At 38.4% G+C, this 21,884-nt stretch overlaps 2 long non-coding RNA genes across 2 annotated transcripts in view; one reads left to right on the top strand and one right to left on the bottom strand.

Moving 5' to 3' along the window:
- LOC133207658 (uncharacterized) overlaps nt 1–9,748 on the top strand; it is a 33,126-nt gene extending 23,378 nt beyond the window's left edge. The window contains exons 2-3 of the long non-coding RNA XR_009724113.1: nt 8,273–8,355; nt 9,663–9,748. This is a non-coding gene — a long non-coding RNA (uncharacterized LOC133207658). The remainder of the gene's footprint in view (nt 1–8,272; nt 8,356–9,662) is intronic.
- LOC133207659 (uncharacterized) lies at nt 1,991–21,385 on the bottom strand. The gene is made up of 4 exons (XR_009724114.1): nt 21,307–21,385; nt 21,057–21,150; nt 15,821–15,915; nt 1,991–2,090 (listed from the first exon to the last, which is right to left on the bottom strand). It is a non-coding gene; the product is annotated as an uncharacterized LOC133207659 (long non-coding RNA).
- Between the last annotated feature and the right edge of the window lie 499 nt (nt 21,386–21,884).

Genomic DNA, 21,884 nt, shown 5'->3' with positions numbered 1-21,884 from the left:
AGCACATCAGACTTCAGCCTTAGGTTGTGCAAATACTTTCCTACATGATTTGTGAGAAAACAATGTAAAATATATTTTTTAAAATATAATGAAAGCTGTAGCAGACATAAGAGTTTTTTTTCCCTTGTAAAAGTTGAGAAAGAAGAGAGGATTATTACGGATACGCTATTGAACCCAAGCAATGTTGTAAATAAGATTGATAGACCTCTTTTATGCGACTTCCACGATCTCTCAGGTACAGACAATCTCACAAGAAGCTCAACTACCACAAAGAATGCCCAAGTCATTTATTGTAATCTTTGTAATGTGTTAATGATAGCCTTCTGCTTACATCAATAAGCTCTTACCCTGCTTTGCTTAAGTAACCTTTCCTTTCTTGCAAAAGGCTCAGGACATGACAGAACAAAGACAGTCTGGAGTAGGATAATGTGCAAACTTTGCTAAGGTAAAGAACAGATCATGAGATTCCATACTATAAATTTAGGCTTCAAGCATGTTTCCTTCATTTATGTTCCATTCTCCTTTCCTCTAGCACATCAGTGTCCAAAATCCCATTCTTGTACTATCCAGTGGAGCTCTTGGCAACTATTGAATTTTGGCATGGCAGAGCCGGAGATGGAGGTAAGACTTGCCTGACAGCCTTTGCATTAGCATCTAGGCATCTGTTGCCTTTTTTGGCACTTTGGTATTACTGTGATATCAACTCCGGAGATCTTGGTTTGGTCTAACTATCTGCCTGGGTTCAGTAGTATAGCAGCAGAATCCATTCATCTCTACTTTGGGCTATCTTTGTTGCAGCCGACAAGATAGTTTTCAATTTGTAGTTGCTGCATAAAGGCTTCACTCTTTTCTGAGTGAAAACTTCATATGAACTTTATAGGGTGAATTGTTTCTCATCAGAGTGACTGTATTCTGGGTAGCTTTTCTCCCCTTCACAAGGGTCTTGAATATTTCTGTTATTAATACCTCTTAATGGATGTGCAACATTGCATTGCATTTCTTTTTTGTAATGGCAAAAACTACAGGGCAAGTTTGTATTAGGAGAAGGCAATTTGAGGAATTTATTTGTGAAATTCTGGAGCAAAGAGGTTATTTCAATTAGAATGAGAAATTGGCACAACAATCAGATAAGCTGGATATTATCTTGAATAAATGTATTGCTTTCAATCTAAGTGAAAAGCAGATGAGATGTAATTAAGTTTTGCTTTGGGAATTCAAAGTGCATAATTCTTGGTAGAGAGCACAATAATTGATCAAGAGGTAATACTAAGATTTGAATCAGTTCAAGCAATCTCAGCATAGTCTTTGGCTTTGCTCAGGTACTGCTAAAGTAATGGGCTCATTGACTTTGTTTGACTTACGGGTAAGTCAGATTCATAAATTTAAAAATATATGGATGGGCTATAAATAGTTTCCTGGCCTTTTCTGATTTCTTGGGGTATTTATATTACCTCATTTGACTTTCAAAGGACTTCCTTTGTTGAACCTGCCAATCATTGCCTGAGGAGGAGGATTTTTGCCTAGTCTGGCGTGGTGTTAATGGCACTGAGCCCAGCACTGCTATGATCTGGCAGATTCCAAATTTTAAGAAAAAGAGGTTGCTTTCTCTGTGTCCTGGGGCTTTTATTTTATCTGTTATTTGAATTTATGCATTTTTTAAATCATACTTGCATTTGCTCCCATTCTTGGGTGATTTATATGATGTTAACACATCTCTGCTGAAGGTTCTTTCCTTTTCCCACAAGCCTCTAAAGGTTTTGTTTGGATCTTTTCTATACCAGCACTGCACTTTGATAAAAATTATGCCTTCCAATATTGCAGTTCTGAAAAATATTAGGTAAAATAATACGAAACCAGCATTTTTTTTTTTTCCACTGGCTGTGAAGGATACTTATAGCAGTTAGCTTTTCTACATTAATAAGAATTAATGTTTGTGAATGTCTCTCACAATTTATGTTATGAACAGTGGGAATGGTGGGACTGGTGCATTTCTCTTCTCAGAAATCTTCCCCTGAGCCATTGCAGCAGGCTGTGTTTAGCTGCAGAATGTATCAAGTCATTTTATTTAGATGAAAGGCTGCATGCTGGATCTGAGAAAAGAAAATGATTTGAAGCAAATTTCTGAAGGTATCCTTGGCCATCTAACTTATTGAAAAGCCTAAGGTCATGAATATAAGGAATTTTTTATACATATTTATAAATGGAACTGTCAATATCTCACAAGGGTCCTTCTAACATGACTTTCTGAAAAGGTTGTAGAAATGCATACTGGAATCAGTCTTGGTATTATTTCTTCTGTTATCAATTGTATTACAATATATCCAGGGAAATGATGAGAAATATTGCTGTGGTCATTATAATTTTTATCAATAACGATTGCTTGGCTGATCACTCTGATTATTTCAATCTCAGTTTCTCTTCCAGAAAAAAAAAAATGAACAAACAAAAAACCCCCCAAAACCTAAAATGCTTACTCTCCAGCAGGAGGGAAAGGGTGTGGAGGGCTTCAGTTTTCATATGTACTTATGTAATCTTTATTTCTGTGGATCCCATCTTGCTAGGTTGGATCAGATCTCCAGATCTTTTGCCTAAAAAGTTTTAAATAAGTGACAAAACAGAAGGATATATATCATCAAGTGTCTTGTTTAGCTTGGAGTAGGTCCCCCAAGATTTAGATACTAATAGGTGTTGCCTTTTTAAATTTCTGTGCTGTATATGATCTATGTAGCTGTTGTGTGTTGTTCATAAGTCAAGAATCTGAAGCCTATGACTTAAGCAATAGGAATTTGCTTGTAAAATGGTAGTTTGGTTAGGACATACCAAAGAATGTAAGATGTGTGTGTAATATTGGTGTTGAGTGCCCACTGAAGCCCACTGAGCTAGGCGCCTAACACCTTTAGTCTGCCAGTCCACATAATCGAACAGGTGAATTAAAAGTTTGTTATCATCAGCTGCTAGATGACAGAGGAACATGCTTAATGCTTCACACCGTCAATATCTTATAATAGTGATTCATGAGGGACAGCTGAACTCCAGAGTTTCCTAAGTAAAGGATATGCATTCAAAGAAGTCTCACCAGGATAAGCACGTGTATTTTTGTGTGTGAAGTAGAAGTTGAATATGTAAAACATTGTACAGTCATGCTGGGGCGCTCTGAATGGAGAACTCCAGGGAGGTGGGTGTTTAATGTCACACATTTCTTTTATCACACTTCTAACAGGAACAAGAGGAAAGTAAATCAGATTTCAGCTACTTTCACAGTTATGATCAAAGGACTTCTGAAAAGCGTATCAGCTGAACAGTGGCATCAGCATCACCTTGAATTGGGTGTCCTGAGAGCCTACAAAGGATTTACTAAAGGAACTACATTGAGAGAGAAAACTGTAAACTTTTGGTTTGTATGAAACAGTGATCATTTTTATCTCAAGACAAATATCAATGAAATCATGCAGCAGATACGTAGTCATTACAAGTAATGGGACTTCTATGTAGCAAGTGGAAAGTAGCTAATGAGGAAACACTGTGCAGATAATAGGAGTAACTCAAAGGATGATGAAAGGAAATGAACGCTTTAGGTGATATGAATGTATCTTGCTCTATCTAGATGTAAAAATGAACGCTTTAGATGATACGAATGTATCTTGCTCTATCTAGATGTAATAAAGGACCACGGTTTTACAAGCAATTCAAAATTGAGTGAATGCATCAACTTCATTCTCTTTTCATCTTGGCAACAGGTAGAGAGAATTATGCTGGAAGGGAACACCTGCTGCTTGCAATGATCTTTGGCAGGTCCTGGGGTCATTGGTAACTGGCTTAATTTATAGCAGAATGCTGTGAGTTATGCTACATGACTGAACAGGCACATCTGGCCTGGGCTTAGGGGACCATGAAGAATGCTTAAAGCTTCTTCTAAATTGTTACTCCTCTCCAAGTTATATACGTTCCACAGCTGTTTCTGAAAATTGCAGTCATTATCTTTTCTTGGTTTTTTTTTTTTTTCCTCTCTTTAGAGTTTGTTGTGTAGTTCCATAAAATAGTTGAAGCAGGGGCTTTCTGGAAGCAGGGGCTTTTTAAAAGCAGGCTTTATCTCATTTTTACTGTCCTTCCACTAACCTTTAACTGCTAGGGTTTGAGAATCTTTTTCCAAAATAACAGATAAACTCTATCTAGTAATGGAAAAAACTCATTACCATGTTCCAGTGGTTTAAGTCTGAACTCTTTCCAGCCCTGTATTTTTGCGTCTGTCTACTGCAGCAAGAAAACAAATAGATGAAAGAAGTAGAACTGGCTGTATTCTCCAGTTTAAAGGCTTTTTCTGTATACACTTGCATATTTCAGCAGGTTGTTCCAATATAAATATTTAAAGAAAAAGGGTGGAAACCCCAAACTGGAGTGGATAGCAGTTTCCAGAGCTGCTTCAGAGAATGCCTGTGTCAGGATAGCTCTTGACCATGACAAAGGAGGACACAGCATGTTATCAAAGGATAGAAAATAATTGCTAGGCAAAATCATAAACCAGTCTGGCACTCACATCTGCCTTCCTGATACCCAGACGATAGGAAAACAGCCTTGGTGTCAGACTGTGGGGGTCTGGTGGAGAAAGGGTGAGAGGAAACCCGCAAAACCGCAGTCCTTCCTCCCCACTCCTCAAAATGTCAAAAGCCAGAACGGTTTTTCCTTGCCTTTCTCGACCACATCTATACAGCTGTGCAAAAATGTGAGTACCTTAGAGCACATCATGCTACAGTCATGCCTGCGTGGCTTGTCTGCCTGGCCGTGATGCATCAGTTAGTGACGAAGAGTGTGGGGACAAGAGGAGCAGCCATGTCTGCAGCATCTTTTCCCAGGCAGCCCTCCTGGCTGAGCCTCTCAAGGGGCTTAAAATTGCCTGGACTATTATAAATTCTGTGGGGAAGAGCTAATTTCCAGATAAGAAAATTGGAAACAGTCCTATAATCCTTGTACATGATTATTGGGGCAGATATTGCTTATGGTCAATAAAGGACAATGATATAACTAAACTTGCAGCCGAGGAGTACACCAGTAAAGAAACTTTGCTCACTTGTGAAGCCTCAACACTGTGGTTTAAGAATCCAATGCAAGGAAAAATAGATTTCTATTTCTGTTCCTCTTTTTACTGAGCTCCTATGACTTCAGCCTCTGAAATAAGAGAAACACTTCACTTGTGCTTTGAAAATATCTTTTGCTTTGTTTGTGGGGTTTGGGTTGTTTTTTTTTTTTTTTTGATTGGTTGTTTTTGGTTTTTTTTTGTGTGTGTTTTTTGTTTTGTTTTAGGGTTTTTTGTTTTGTTTTGTTTTGTTTTTCAAGAGAAAGTGCTTTAGTCTCCTGGGTTACCTGAGTGTGTATAAAATTGAGTAACTTCAAAAAAATCAGTGAAATTAAATAGTCAATTTTAGCTGTGAATCCAGTCTTGTGTGCCAGATGGATTCATGAAGAAATGTTATGAATATATAATTTTCTAAAGTAAGAACACTTAATTCTCTTTTCTCTTGTCCTTCCAGGAGGCTAACTGTGAACTTATGAAATTCAAACACTTTCTTTCTCCTCCTGGAAACCCCCTGATCCAACCCATGTTCTCTACGTTAATTGCTTCAATCTATACACTGTATGGAATTTACAGGTCTTGTTTCCACGGAGTTAGGCAGAAGAGAGGCACGGTTCAGCAAGGTAACTGAAACTTGAAAAAGGGAAATTGAGTCAGAATAACTCTTCAATGCTTTTTGTTGAAATGAGAACATTAAAAATTGATTTTGGCTTAACTCTGTGCCACATGTAGATGTCTTATTTAATATTGAAATCATATCAGTGTCTTTGGATAACCTTTTAAATTTAATTTTAACCAGTTGAAAAAAATGTTAATGATTTTGCTGTGTTTGAAGTGAAACTTTTCAGTTAAAAAATGTCCAGATGGCTTTGAACTTTCTAATTCCTTTCCCCCACCAAGTAAAAGTAATTGACAAGTAAAACCAAAATTTTGGGCATTTTAAAATCCTCTCCTCAGTCTAAAGTTATTTTATACTTTGTTTCTTGGGGGAAACAGAGGAGGGTGGAATTTATGTTGCTGTTCGTACAGTATACAAACACTTTTTTGTTCCAAGTCTATTCCGTATTGACTTTCTTCTAATTTAGTCTGACATTTGAGGACTGATCTTCTCCAAGTGGAGCTGCTGAACTCTATGTTCAAGGGGTGCTGGGAAGCAGAAGAATTACATATAGGTGTGTGTTGTGTACCCAGAAGGCTGACCTTCTGGATGGCTGATGGTTAAACTGTGAGCGTCACATCTCCCTGCACTTCATGAGCCTGACTGCAGTTCCAGCTTGGCAAAAAACAGATGGAATTATGAAGGTTTGCAAGAGATGTGACTGTGTCTGTAGAGTAAGAGACACTGTCTCATGAGCAAACTAATACATGACGGACGTCAAACTGCAGTGCCACCAACCATGAAATTGTTTATATGGATCCAGTGATTGATGCAATTACCTTGGATGTTTTAGCAGACAGATGTTGAAAGAGGCTGGCTGCCGACTATTGCTGTGTTATGTCATGCACTAAAAGTGTGATCTGTATTTCAGTGTCATGATACAAATATTGTATCAAACATTGTCGTGATATGACAAGCCTCTGTTGTACAAGTAGGCACTTTGAAATACATAGATTCAAAATGGTATAAGTAAAGCATGTTTAGAGTGATTGCTCGTCTCTGGCAAAAGTGATTCTCTAAATTCTCATTCCTTACTATGATGTCATTGGTATTAATAGGGAAAATGGTAAATCCTTTTGCTTTAGATGTAGGTGCAATTAGTTAACTATGCTGTCCCTACTGACAGTATGCCTCTTCACTTCTCTGCATCTTCCTGGCCCACACAAAGGGTAAGTCTACATCTACCTGTACTCTGTTCCAAGCTTGAAATGAAAGGGTTCATTTAAAATGCAAGTGGGCCCTGTTATTCACTATGTTTAATATTTAACGACTCTGAGAAGTAAAACATGTTGCCTGTTGTCTAGGAGATTCCTGCAATGAAAAGATGACTTCTTCAGCTATTTTTTCTTCTCCCCTTATTTTCCAACTGAAATCAAAGCGATGGAGTTATGAAGCCTGCTGAATGTGTCGCACTCATTTGCTGATGCATATGATAGTTTGGGTTTCTTCTTCTTGCCATGCTCTTCTTCACAGTGTGTCCTTTAGCATGGTATGAATGCACGTAGCCATTTAATGGTGAAAAAATGAATCACAACCTATTGTAGTATTTTTACTCATTTTGTTTTTCTTCCAGGTTACTGATTCATTCAAGCAGAACAAATTTCCATGGTAAAATTTAAGGTGTCAAAATATCAACCCCAGGAAGCCAATGCTTGATTATATTGGCTGCAGTAATTTCCTTTTTCAAATGTTTTGACTGGAAACAATGATGGTGGACCAAAAACTAATGACTCAGAGAACAGGGACTTTCTTGAATTCTTGGAATTAGTAGAGCGATATGTAAAGTATGTCTCACAATTTTCAAAAGGGTCTAGTGTGATCAACCCAGGTGGTGACCATTAGCAGGTTTTAAAGAGGACAGAAGAGGATAGTTTTGAACTCATTAATTTCAGAGTACCAGTAAATCCAGAGACAGAAGAGGACATAACAACTGTGTGGGCTTTCCTGTAGTAGTCATTAATAAAATAGGTTAAGTTTATGTGATCATTAATGTTTATGTATGGACCACTCAGTCCAACATTTTGCCTTACTGTGACACAGCAGATAATTTACTCCCTGTTCTGCAATAGTTCTAGTAAACGTTTTACTATTGCTTATTTTGCTTTAAAAGTTACCTGGGAAGTGATGTTATAAAAAAAAATATTCCTAAATGTGGTATCAGAAGGGTTACTGATGGAGAGGCAGGGAAAATCTCTAATAAAATGTTTGATGCGACTAATTTTAACCTTAAGGTTATTTTGATCAGATTCCTGAATGGAATTCTCTTATGCCTGGAGATATGTTTCACTGTTCAGAATCCTAGTCTTGTTAGTCACCCAGGGATGTAATTGAGTAACCTCATAGTTATGTCTCATGTAGCCCAATCACTTACTGACTTTTGTAATGTAAGCCTTAATAGCTAATAGAGGTCCCTTAGGAATTCGAAGTCTAACTTTTGTCTTAGCTTTAAGCATAGCTTGATGAGCTAAACCTTAATAAAACTAAAGTTATTTATAAAATGTAATGTATTTCTTTCTTTTGATTTTGGACCTCTTTTGTTTTGGCAGGTGGGTATTTGTAGTCCAGGAAGGCTGAACAAGGTGCATCAATCATCACAACTGTCATAGGGACGATTACAGAGACAATGCAGGTGCTTCTGTTCTTTTTGGACACCACGTTCCTAACCTGAAACATGACCTCAGTCATGGCCATGAAATGGAATCTTAAACTCAAGGTACCAGGTTCCCTTTGTTACCTACTACCTTTTTCATATGAACCTATTTTATACCTTATGAGTGCAATGTATTTCAAACAATTCACACTAATTCAATAGAATACTTCCAAACAAATAATTAACTGCCAAGACTAACCTTTGATTACCCTTTATCAAAGGCTGATGTAATATGTCTGAAACTATATGAAATAATTCTTCATTGCTGATGAGGTGTCTGTGCCTGATGTCTGTACCTGATTTAGAATACATTATGCAGGCATAGCTGTAACTCTTTTCTACCTTCCAGCTTTCAGTTCTGAGACTGAATGATCCCCCAAAACTGTCAATTTCCCTTGGTATTGGTACGTGGGTGATGTGCAAATATCCTGTAGGTGTACTGCTGCCTCTTCTTGTGTGTGAGGCAAGAAAACCTGATAGCATGGTGATATCTTCAGTGACCTAGACATTACCATGTTATCAGTTACGAAGTTATAACTGATAGTTATAAAGCTCTGCATCAGATTTTCAGATTGTATTGCCCCCCTGATGTTTTACCCCAGATGAGTAAGCTGGTGGGGCAGTGTTTCTGGGCTGAGTGTCCCATGCTTGGAAATCCCTGTGCTGCAGTCCTGATTGAATGGGTCCTACATACACAGGAAACCTGGATTTAATCAATTCTTGCTTTCCAAAGTATGTCTTAAATTCTAAGGAACTTGAGACTATGGGTTGAAGTTTATGAAATGTCAGCCAGAGGGCTGTTTGCTATTACGAAAAGAAGATGAATTATTTTTCCTTATAATTTCAGTCTGCATCAGATTTTGTTTCTTAAAATTCTTCTAATATCCACTTGGCTTCACACAAGAGGACCATTAAAATAGCCTTCTTGCTGGTTTTAAGGTTGGTTCTTAGTCTAGACTTCAGCCAGTTTAACAAATTTAGGTTTAATTGTTCTTAAAATCCAACTTTGGTAACTGTGATGAGTGTATTCTCTAGGTGTCTGTACAGATGCCTTGAACAACACCTATAAAAATGAAAATTCCTGCTCTGACTAGCCTGTTGAGCTGAATTAATCCAAGATTATAGGAATTTGTGCTAATTGCTTGCATAGATTTATTTGCTTTTGAATAATTCTCATTTTAATCCTTGTTTAAAACCAGAACATGTCCTGCCAAACCATGCTCTGGTGGTGTGTTTTTTTTTTTTCCTTTTCCTCACCCTGTAATTGAATTGTTCCATAATTGCAGCTATTTGAATCTGAAACTCAAATTAGAAGATCTAGAAGGGGAGGGAATGTGGGAGAAGACATGAATAAAGCAATGTGATGAATTCAGTGGTCACCTCTCCGTGCAAATTAGAAGGATTTATACTTTAATCCCTTCCTTGAAATATAGCAAATCTCATTTTAGCAGAAGACCAAATGACTCCAGTTATATTTTTCAGGGAAGAAAGGTTGCAAAGAGCATTCATGCTACTCTGGCTGTAAACCTGTTTCCCCAGATGCTTGTTTTTATATCTATGTTACTTGGAGTATTTAACATCATAGTCACAAATATTTTTTCAAGTGTTAGAGAGCCACTGTCTGCAACTGACGTTACTCTGTTTGCTGCTGCTTGTAGTAGGTATTTTGCTTATCAATACATGGGCTATCTGTACCTGGCAGGTTCTCCTTGTACAGCCAGCAAATCTGCCATGTCCTCAAGATCTGGTGACCCATAGATACCAGCTCATCTGAGCAGAAACCTCTTCCCATCATAATCTTTATAAATCTAATTTTGTCTCAGTTTCCTGGAAATATAATTTAAAATGAACTGCACTGCTCTGTATTTCATCAGTTGTTGCTCCATGATTCTCTTCCTTCTTTATGGCCCATGTATATACATGGTAAAGATCTCACAGCCCAGAAGCAGCTGCTAATGAGACCAGCTCAAGTGTCTTTACTTTGTCTAGAAACACCACTGAGAAAACAATGTTGAGTAGTATTCCTATTGTTTTGATAAGTTCCTGATAAAATTACAGAGGGAGATTAATATGCTTCCCACTGACATATGGAAATTAATTTTGAAGGAAGTCTAGTGATAAATGAAGAGATTATTTTCTTCTCAAAACTCTGACTCAGGGTTGTCTCTGAGTGTCACAGAAAGTGGCAGTTTCACTACAGCTGCCTTATTTTTCCTTTGGTTTCAGTGTGAATTCCGTAATGGCAAATGTCATTCACATTTGTAGAGCATAGATATCTGGGATCAAATTTTGATTCACCTGCTGCTAATCTTTTTTTTGTGGTTGTCTTGATTATAGAACACTTTTAACAGTAGATTTTTTTTTTTTTAAATATATATGTATGTTTCTACTGTTGCTATATGATGTCTGTATTGGGTATCAATAACATCTTGAGCATATAACAAGTAAAATTTTCAAGTTTGCTTCCTTGGCAGCACATTTCTTGTCTGCTTCAATGAAAATGAAGGACATTTGTTGCAAGAACTTACTTGAAAAATGGATAGTTATTAGTGGCTTCTCTAGTAGACTAGGATTGGAAGCCTTTAATAGAAGAAATTAAGAATCATCTTACTTTACCAATAATTGTTCTAAAATTGTCTAAAAGACTATTGATATGATGCAATATGGCATTTCCTAATACATCCTGCAGAAACACATCCTCCATTTCATTGTTTTACTTGGTAAGTGCAGAGAATTATATTTTCTTTTTTAACTCTCCTAAGCTAAATCTTTTCTCTTGAATCAGCTTTCTGGCAAGTTTTCCATGATAGGGATTCCCGTAGGCTGAGTATGTGTGAATTCACATTCTGAGTATGCATTCAGGCATTGAGTATGAATTATGCTCAGTAATCAGCAGGAACAGACATTATCTCTTGATTTTTATTTCATATTTTACCTTTGATTGCTTAAGCATTTTGGATGAACTCACTCTGACCTTATTCATAAGAGGAGGTTAATCCTGACCAAGTGCTGCTGGAGCACTGTGCTGTGGTTGCTGATTCTGCTCAATAGTTAAAGCAGTGGGAAATAGGGGATGAGAAAATCTTATTTTCTTTAAGTGAAATGGTGTATAGTGATCAAAATTACAGCTTTTTTTCTTTCAGAGTATATTCAGTTTTCCGGATGTTCTCAGTAAAGTCCTTTTTTCTTTTTTTTTTTTTTTTTTTTTTTTGTTCAAAATTGTTAAAAAGAAAATCCTTTGTGAAATTCAGTTCCTGGTATCAGGCCACCTTTTTTTTTTTTTTCTTTTGGTGGAGTAATAAAGATAGTGTTTAAATTTCCTTGTCAAGTTATGGCAATAATTTACTCAAGTTTTGAAAGTTTTCTTTATTATTATTAGTTTGCTAGCCATAATACTTCATGAACCAAAATCTCTTTTCTGTGTTCTGTAAAAGTCTCAGAGAAATTATCTTCATGTCTTTTTCCAGGTAGGGTGAAGTCTACATCAAAACAACCCAAAGCTGCTTTGGAAGTGTACTGTAACAGGGGAAGATGTGCAAAAATGCTTTGTATACGTCTAGGAGATTTGAGACTGAGGTTTTATGCCTCAAACACAGGCTTAATTGCTTAGTACTTTTTTTTTTTTTATACCATGTGTGAATTTTGTGTTAAAATCGACTTTAAATGTCTTTATAGCAAAACATTTTCTTTATTTAGTTTAAATTGTTTTATTTTGCTTATTTTCAGGGTAGTATATATCACACAAAGTTTTGGAATGTAAGCCATAACTCCATTTCAACTGAATTTTTATCGGATGTAAAAAGTTATATTTTATGACTTTCCATTTGTGTTGAGTTACATTCCTGTTATGCATTTCTACCTAGTATTTGCAGCTGGAAACAGATTCAGCTCTGTTAACAGTATGTTGATTCCAAATTGGTTGGAAATCTCTTTATGAAAAGGAAAATAAAAATGAAGGCTGTAAGTTCTAGAAGAGTTACAAGAAAACTAATCAACTGAATAACCAATTGTGTAATTGCCACAGAAAAAAAAAGAAGTGGATTATTAAAAGAGAAACCCCTCAGAAGTATCAAAAAAATAGACTCTCTTAGACAAAATATTTGTGTGGGGCTCTAATTCTTCACTAATGAAAGAATTGGCTTTTATATTTGGAAATGGTTGGTAGAGCTAAATGCAAACAGAAGAATTAAAAGATATGGTGATAAAGCTTGAACAGTGATATCCTTGTGCTAGCCCAATGTCTAAAAATGATGCTATTAATAAATAGCTTGACTGCATGAATTCCAAGGATTTTAATTACAAATCTATTTTCTATTGGCTCCTTTCCTATAAACAGAAGGGGATTAGAGCAGAGGAATTTTGTGTGCTGAATTAAAATCTGAAGCTGTTTCTATTTCAGAGGCAGTATTTCCCCAAAGGGTTTTCATTTTGCTATTTTTAGTAGCTTGCAGTTCATTTCAGGAGATAGACATTGCATTACAAAAGCAGTATTATTAGAAATACAGCTTCATTTCTTAATTAATGTGTGCTTCAAGCTAGCATCAATGATAACAATTTTATGAGATTTTTCTCATGGAACAGAAGTAATTGCAATAAAGGAAGATTAAATCTCGGGCAGGTCGTTTTGCAAAGGAGAAGTTACTTTCATTAGTTTCCCCTGAAGAGCTATAAGTTCCATTAGGATGAACTTCTGCTTTGAAAATGCAAACTAGAAATTTTTTGATAGTAATTAATCAATGTTAAGGGCAGAGTGCTGCTTCCAGGTGGATATTTGGAGGGTAAATATAATGTAAGACCTTTCAGAGGACAAATATACTTGAATGGCAAGAAGAGCAGGTACTCTTGAGGTTTCTGCAGGGAGAAAGAGCTAGAAATACTAGAAAGTTGTATCAGGACATGCTGTGTGTCATCTTTGACATTCTTTCTGTAGTGTGGTGTCTGCTGTCCTCCAGGATATTGAATCACTGTGACCAGACAGCAGGAACAGGTCTGGTGTTTTCCCATACACCTCAGGAGCAAGATAGAAGTTTTAAGCGTGAAAATGGGTTTTCTAGAAAAAGATTAAGAAAACACACAGAATCATAGAATCATTGCATGGCTTGGATTGGAAGGAACCTTTAAATTTTATTTAGTCCAACCTCCCTTGCGATGAGCAGGGACATCTTTAACTACATCAGCTTGCTTAGAGCCCTGTCCAACCTGGCCTTGAATGTTTCTTGGGATGGAACATCTACAACCTCTATAACTAGATCTAATTTGCTTTACCAAGCATTCCTAAAAAGGGCTAGGGCCCCAGCCAGAGATTCCTTCTTTAATTCTAGTAGTTCAGTTTATCTGGTATAAGAGGTAGGTAATCTCTAGACTATCAGTTTATAAGATACCTGATTTTATTATCAGAACTCCAAAACATACTGAAAATAAATGTGGTCAACATCATTGCTGGGTACTGGATGTCATAACTGAGGTGTGATTAGTATGTAGCTGACTTTGATCTTTTTTTCTGTATTAATAAATAGTAAATGTAGCTTTAAATAAACAATAAATTCAGCTTTAATCCACAAAATAGGATCTTAGTGGAATAGTTCTTTTTAAAACAGCTGAAATAACTTATGGGTTACTGTCAGTCACTCCCCTGAGAACAACCATTCTGCTGTTTTGCTAGAAAAGTCCAGGGAAATGACCTGCTTATTTACTGAGGAGCTTGGTTTTGTTCACATCCACTGCTCCATCCTTGAATGAACCACTTAATGTCTTTGAAAAATATGTTAGGGTTAAAGATATTTATTTTGCAGACATTTTCCTACACTTAATACAAGTACTTTGTGGTCACTGAAAAGAATGGAGTGCTGAAGTGCTTGGGTCATTGAATATGCCACCCATATGGTGGCACTGGACTTTCAAATTTTCTACCTAGTTGCCTTAACTATTTTGTTTTGTCTTTGAAGAATTGTAGAGATAGTCTCTGAGAAGATCATGTATTCCTTCACTATGAGTTTTTCCATTCCTGGCTTTTATAACAGCTCTTAAATTTCACCTAAATACCACCTCTTAAACCAATAGATGGAGCTGGAAGCTCATTGCATTTCACCAAAGCCAAATGTTTGCATGCCTATTAAATACAGCCCAATTCATAATCAGTAGCATATGCTCTGTGCCAATGCATGATTAAAGGTAAAAGACATTTCATGGTAAAATAAAGACCATAAAGAAACTGTCACTCATACGGGATAACAAATCACACAGGAAAAGCTGAAGTATGGGAGAGAGTCTCTGGGTGCAAACATCATGTTAATTAGAAAATTGAGCTATGACCTGAGGGTGGAAACACCAAGTTCTTATTCTCTCAGGCTCGTCTTTTGTGTGTGTCCTATTTCAGATGGAGGATATGACTGAATCTTTATAGTTGTCTGTGTTTCATCATAAGGATTCAGAGGAGAGGTATCCATATTAATAAATCTTGCAAATATTTGCCTTTGAAAAAATTCATCCTCCACCTAGGGATGCAACAAGCATTTTTTTGAGTTTTCCTGTATTATATAGGCAGGGACTTGAATGTCAAATCCCTGTAACACGTCCTCTAGCTTTTGGGTAGTTTCTGCTTCTAATGTGGCTCTGTCTGTGGTGAATTAGCTGGATTAAAGAAAAGCATAGTGCATGGTCCTTTTGTTACCATCTTTACATGGAATATGGAAAGTATAAATTCATGATATAAACGGTATAAATTTTCACTTCACATAATGCTTAATTATTCAAACATTTTTGGAACAGCTTCTACAGATTTCTTGGGTAGACTGACAGGAGAATACCTGAGAGATGGCTGCTGCAAGGAACAATAACCCTAGTGAGGAAGCTGTTATAACCATAACTGAGAGCTTAGAACTGATTTTTTTCCTCCAAAGTTCGCACATTTTGGTGAAAAGATTGCTCTTGATAAGTTGCTTTTCTTTTGGAACTGCTGGGAAAATTTAAACATTTTCCAATTATTTATATGTTGGTATTCATGATGTTTTGTTGGACCTCTTGTCAAATATATACAAAGATTACAGCTGAAGATTAAGTTGTGTGCTTGACACTTGTGCACCAAATCTGGAAAACTTCAAAGTGTCATGGTACTATAGTACCGTCTATACTTCCTGCTGTGCTTCCTGGCTTCAAGTGAATATTTCAAAATAAGAAGTGAACTTGACATGAACTTGAATTTTCAGACTGTGGAAAGGAACTTGAAAAGGCAGAAGAGAAACCAGAGAACCATAGACTGAGGAGATGTATCTCTAAAGAGCTGTTAAAAAAATTCATACAAATTCTTCTCATTGCTTTGGAGGAGCTGGTGGCAGCCTGGATTTTCATGGAGCTCTATCATGGGTTCTGTGAAATGAAAAGTTGTGACAATTTGAGGTGCAAAGTCATGGGTTTCTTCAGCTGAACAATTGTCTACAAAAGTCACCATGTGTGAAGAGCTATTACTCCCAGCATCCCTGAATTAGGCAGGCCCTCATCCACATTTTCACTTCCACAGGCTTGGGAACCCATTCCTAGTTGCTTAAAACAAACCAACAAAACAAACAACAAAAAAAAAGAGCTCTGAAAATGCCTCCAAAATGAGAACATGTAAAAACTAAAAACCAAGAAAACACCATAAAAATCAGAAAGCAAGTCCTGTCCCTCAGCCACTTTTTCCAGCATAATTGCCTAAATAAGCCTGCTAAATCAACCAGCCAAGAGGCAGCAACTTAAGGTTGTGTTTCCCATGCTACAACAGCTAATATGTATTTAATCTCAATATCTATTTAATCTATGTGCTCCTTTTTCCTCCAAACCCACCATTTACACAAGTTGCTTGCTGGAGGAAAACTGGTAAAAATTGTTCCTCCAGCTGCATTTTAAATGTCTGGAGACTAAAGGAATTTTATTTTTTTTTTTCCTAGAAAGCCCTTTTCTTGCCTTTAAAGGAAACAGAAATGTTGGAAAATTCCAAGGCTTTTTATGTTGTGACTTTGATACATTGTCAAAAAGTGAAAAAAGGAGGCCAGTGAAGCCTCCTGCCTCCAGTATAAGGAAAGGTTTCCTCATCAAATTCCTGACACTTAATCACAGTGATTTTCTGCCAGAGGAACCAGAGAACCCACAAAGTGGTCAACTATGGTCAGACACAGTGAGTTGTGACTGGGAGCCCTTCTCCTCTCCTGGCCTCAAAGTAAAAGGGCCTGATTGATGGCAGGGGCTGAAAAAAAACCCTGACATTTAGCTGAAAAGGGACTCTCTAAGCACAATGAAATGGGAAATTACTGTTTTTTCTAAGGGCTGGTTGCAAAGCTCAGTGCTGGGAACATAGGTGCGAAAAGGTCTTTCAGGAGTTAGGGAATATTTGGGCAACTTCACTATATACAGACTGTGTCATTTCTGTCCCAAAAAAAGCTTGGCAACATGAGGCTGAGCTCCATCATGATCTCAACGCAAGACACAGATATTGTAGGAAGTGTGGTGGGGCCTTACGCCCATTTGTATTATCTAGTACAAGGCTAATTTTAATTTGACCTACAGACAACAAAACATGGTTTGAAGTGGTTCTTCACTTTCATGCATTTGAATGGCTTGGACCAAAACTTTTATTAGGACTGCTTTCTGGACTAGTGGTCTTGGGGGGGGGGGGAACTCCACGTCTTCACTTGCTACAGAAGAAAAGCAAAGATGTTGATGGTGAACATTTTGCACAGTGATGAAATTCGTGTGCAAAAGTACTTTTTTTTTTTTTGTAATAGTGAAAGGCAAACTGCATTTCCCAGGCCGAATTATGAACTGCTCTAGCAAATTAATGTTGCCATTTTTACCCCTTTAAATTCAGGGTTTAAAAGTTTTTAATGTTAAACATAACGTTTTTTCAGCCAGCGTGTGAGGCCACGCACATAGCCTGCAATCCGGATATTACTAGCTATAGATGTATAGGTATTAAAATATGAAGGAAAGCTGTTTTCTGTTTCAGATTATGCTAGATAATTTGCTTCTCATGTATCTTTTTAAAGTCATCACATCACAAAGGCTTGATTTGTCTTTGTTATGAGTTGCAGGCTTCACTAAGGTGGTTGGGTTCAGCAGAAAAGACAGGAGACCCAGGTGACTGCTATGACTGCTAATGTGAGGTGGAAATCCATAGCTTTAAGGAAGGTTTTGTGAGTTACAGAAATATAGTTCTGCATAGAACTAAGTTCCCATTTTAGTGAGCTTTCTGACATCTCATGTGGATACACAGTCCCACGCTGTGTAGTGCTGAAGAGTACTCAATGACCTTTTTTGAGGGAAGCTATAAACACTAGTTTTGGCATAATAGATGGGTGGGCTGTACTTCAAGGGTGGCATGCCAGACTTTATTTTTCCATTCTCAAATTAGAAGCTAAGCATGCTGCTAGAAACTCAGCAGAGACAGGGAGATGCTTCATCCTGAGCAGGTAAGATGCTTCCAGGTGCTTCACAGGTTGCACCTTGCTTCAGAGCAGGACAGTATCTCCCCAGCCCTGCTTCTTACAGATCCTGTATCAGGATAAAACCCACACTGCTCCTGACTTTAACCAGCTCTGCCATGTGATACTGAAAATGTGCTTTCAGACTATTTTTAGTAGTCTGTACTGGGGATGCTGGCTCTGCTCTGGTGGTTGGTGAGCAGTATCTGCAGGCATGTGCATGCCTGTGAGATGCCTAGTGCTTGGATGTGGACTGAATGGCTTTGAAAAGAGACATTCACTTCTCAGACTTGATGCAGTGATGCTATCTTTGTAAGTGGATTTGCCTGAAGGACTTGCAGAGATGTGTGCAAGCAATGAACCCCAGCTAGGAAATGAAAGGGGTTATTCAATTTTCCGTGGAGACAGAGGAAAAAGGGCATTAAAACAGCAATACAACTATATCAGTGTTGACATGTCTGTATGCAATCAAGTGCTGTGCATGCCTGAAGTGTTTCCATTCTTGATGTGAACCAGCCACGAGCTGCTTTGCAAGCAGAAGTGGTCTGCATTGATGATCAGCTGCACACAGCCCTTGTATGGCTGGAGAGAGTACATGTTCAACAGGAAATAAGATCATACTGCATCTGCTGTTTTAGCTTCAGTTCCTAAGGTTTTCTTTAAAGAGTTAGGCAAGATGTGTTGCATAACAAGGAAGTTTACTTTCTACTCACGCTAGCTTTCCCTCTGGACTTTCTTACTTTATGTAAGAGATTGTTTATTTTGCCTCAACTTCAGTGTGATTCAGGAGTGGCGTTCTCATTTAACAAAATGTGGGAAGGCTTTAAGAAAAAGGCTTCCTGCCTTCCTAGGAAATGGATGCCAGATTCTTCAACTGTAATACTCAAATATATGTAATTTACCATGTTCCTGCTCATATCTGGGACAGAAATACTCTATTCATAGTTGTTCAGGAACAGTGAAATCAAAGAGCTCCGTACCCCTTCAATGTACAGAACAACATAAAGCATAAAGACATAGGTAAGAAAGGTGGGTGTGGAGCCAAGAGCTTTTTTCTAGCAAGTAGGGAAAACAGAGAAACAACTAACTTACTGTGTCTTCAAATAGAAAACATTCATATATGCCTTCCTGTTTATTTGGGAACATGAACAGTGGTGTAGGGAGGAGTAAGGTGGAGTCTGAGACACATATGCCTCCTATGCATTCCTATGAGACACGTGGGTCTTTGTTCATCCATGTTTATCACCTGGCTGGACCACCAGCATCTGGAGCTGGTCCTTGAAATCTGTTTTACCATGTTGCATAGACACAGGAGGAGCAAATACAGAATTAGGTCATGATAGCAACAAGTTCACTCTTTTGCTATAGTTTCTTGACTAATCATCCAGAAACAGGGATTTCTGTTCTGTTCCATGGCTAGTTTTCTTGATTTAATGGATGAGTATGCAGGCTAAACTGGGGAAAGGTGTTAGGAGATGAGACGGTTCAAGAGCTGGTGTGACCCAAGTGAGAGAAAGACAGAGGATGAGGTGAAGATGATAGCTGCTGAAGTACGGAAGAGAAGGGAGAAGAGAGGGCAGGTAGAACATTGAAGCCAGAATTGATGGTGTCTGTGGAAAAATACACCTTCCCAAGCAGCATGGTGCTACCTCTATAACACAGTCTCTATTTAAAACCTTGTGAGGCTTGTACAATTTTTTGGCATTTCTTTTCCTAAGATGTTGTCCAGACAACTTATCTTCTGTGGCCACTATATGAAAAGGGAGGTACACTTTCACGTGATTTCTAGGAAATGGTGTTTTTGGCATCCTGAAGTTTCTGTCTTCTTTGATGAGTTTCTTCTACTTGGTAGAGTGTGAATAGTCATACAGAGAAGTTAAAAAAAATGAAGTTGAAAACTTCTCATCTCATTATCAGCCTTCTCAGGTTAATGGTTAATGCATGGAAGCTGCTAGCTCCTGTGCTTGCTCTGGTCCTCCAGGATGCCTTTGTCCTGCAGGCAACATAACTGGCAAAAACAGGATGGGTGGAATATGATAAACTCCACAGGAGTTACTCAGTCTAAGCCCTAACTGCTAGGGGCAATAGGCTGTTTTGAATACACAATCTCCCTCCTAAGAATGATACAATGCTACTGATGATTTTTTTCATTACCAGCTCTGAATTCTGTAATGCGGGCTATTCCCATCCTGGGGCAGAGCTGGAGATGACAAAACATCTTGTCAATCATCTGCTCAGACTCCAGCCTGTGGTTTGAGGGAAATGCTATTGCCCCATGCAGAGAAACCCATGTGTACCCAGCCCAGAGACACCATGGCGCACGCGGCTGTCATGCTGATACCCGCCTTTCCAAATAGCATGGTGTGGTCACAGGGATACAGGGAAAAGTACCTTCATAGTGAGATGATGATGTGCTGACTACATGGTGTGTGTACAAGTGGTTGCAGACCGCCTGGTGTGGAAAGGCACAGCATTTGCAGTGAAGTTTTTATTTCTTGTGTTGAATTTCCATTTCTATCTGCCCCCTGAGCCCACAAAGTCCTTAGGCTGGTACTTAGACCATCTCAACCTAGAAAATAACTACTGAGAAGGATTTCTTTTTCTCATGGGTACCTTCTCTCACTTTCCTGCCTCTGTTTCACTCATCTTCCCAAAAAGTACATCCTTTGCATGTGATTTGTATCTCCTTGACAAATAATTGCATATTACAATTTCCAAATATCAGCAGGGTAGCAGGCAAAAGAGGAAGAAAATGGATAGATTTAAACTGCAAACTTCACACGAAACATGATCTGAAAACAGTCTTCCTGATGGCCTTATTTGCATTTTCACAGGCTTCTCCTTGTTACTGGGGCTCTGAAGGGGGATGGCACAAGAAACACCTGACTGAGATGATGTTTGTCCAGTGTAACATGGGAAATGCTGAAACCTTTCAGAGGATGGGTATTTTTCAATAAGATTTCCTGATTGTTTCAGGTTGACCAGGAAGAACTGTGTAGGACTGGAGAAGCCCTAGAAATGGGTCAAAATAGGGCAATGCATAATATTTCTTTGCTATGTGGAAGAAAGTGAAGAAACTGATTTGTGGGCTGGTTTCCACAAACCTGTTTCACACCTCTGCCATCCCTCTCCAGAAAAGAGCCATTTATGAATGAAGTGTCATGACAGATGCCTTTTTTTCCCCTCTTAATATTTCAGGCAAGTGTCAGAAACACAAAAACCTACCTGTGACATCTATTTATATCCCCTAAAGTCTGACATTTTCCTTGTGCTGTACATACAAAGAGCTGCATCTACCTGCCCATCTAGTCCAAGAAGCCTAAACAATCCAGAGCCACAGGGAACCCAAACTTCAGTGTAAGAAACATAATTACAAGTGTGAGTGGCCTTGCACATCTCTGCAAACTGTTTTGAAGCATGTCCTGTGCTAAACTAGGTTGCCCATCCTCCGTTTCTCAATGCTTGTAAACCATACCTCTCATTCCCTAACAGACTCACACTATCTGTTTGGGAAAATACATAAAATCAAGTAACAAGATATGATAAATAAAATCACCCCTCTGTACCCTCCCCCTCCCAGTGTTATGCTGACTTCACAGTCTTGGCAGCCCATAACAGCAGCGGGTTGCTGAAGGGACACGTACATCAGCCAGGATGTCCGCTGCACAACCTTGTCCCCTCTCTGAGGCATCATCAGAAGTATCTGTTTCCAGCTGCTCTGCACTGGAGGACCCACAGCGATGTTCTTGTCAGACATGCTTGGACAGTGGTGTCATGGAGCTCTGAAGTTTAATTATAGCCTCTGAAGCTAACCCTGCCTTCCCGCAGCTTTCTGGCAGGGCTTGCATCCCAGGCAGGGACGTGGTCAGTGGAGGGAGAGAGGCCACTGAAGGAGGCGGATATGTGGGAAGGAAGACTCTTGATATCAGGGTGTCTTCCTAGAGCTTGCCTCTTCCCTGTGCCCCACCAGCCCTGTCCCTCTGATTGTGCTTGCTGCTGGTGAGGCTAAGGAGGCAGGGCTGGCACGTGTCACCCTTGGCACAGAGCATTACA

This window comes from Neopsephotus bourkii, unplaced genomic scaffold (genome assembly GCF_033783945.1).
Source record: "Neopsephotus bourkii isolate Nb327-2 ecotype Australia unplaced genomic scaffold, CSIRO-AGI_Nbou_v1 NB_234, whole genome shotgun sequence".
Taxonomy (NCBI): domain Eukaryota; kingdom Metazoa; phylum Chordata; class Aves; order Psittaciformes; family Psittacidae; genus Neopsephotus; species Neopsephotus bourkii.
This window is presented reverse-complemented; position numbering and strand designations above follow the sequence as displayed.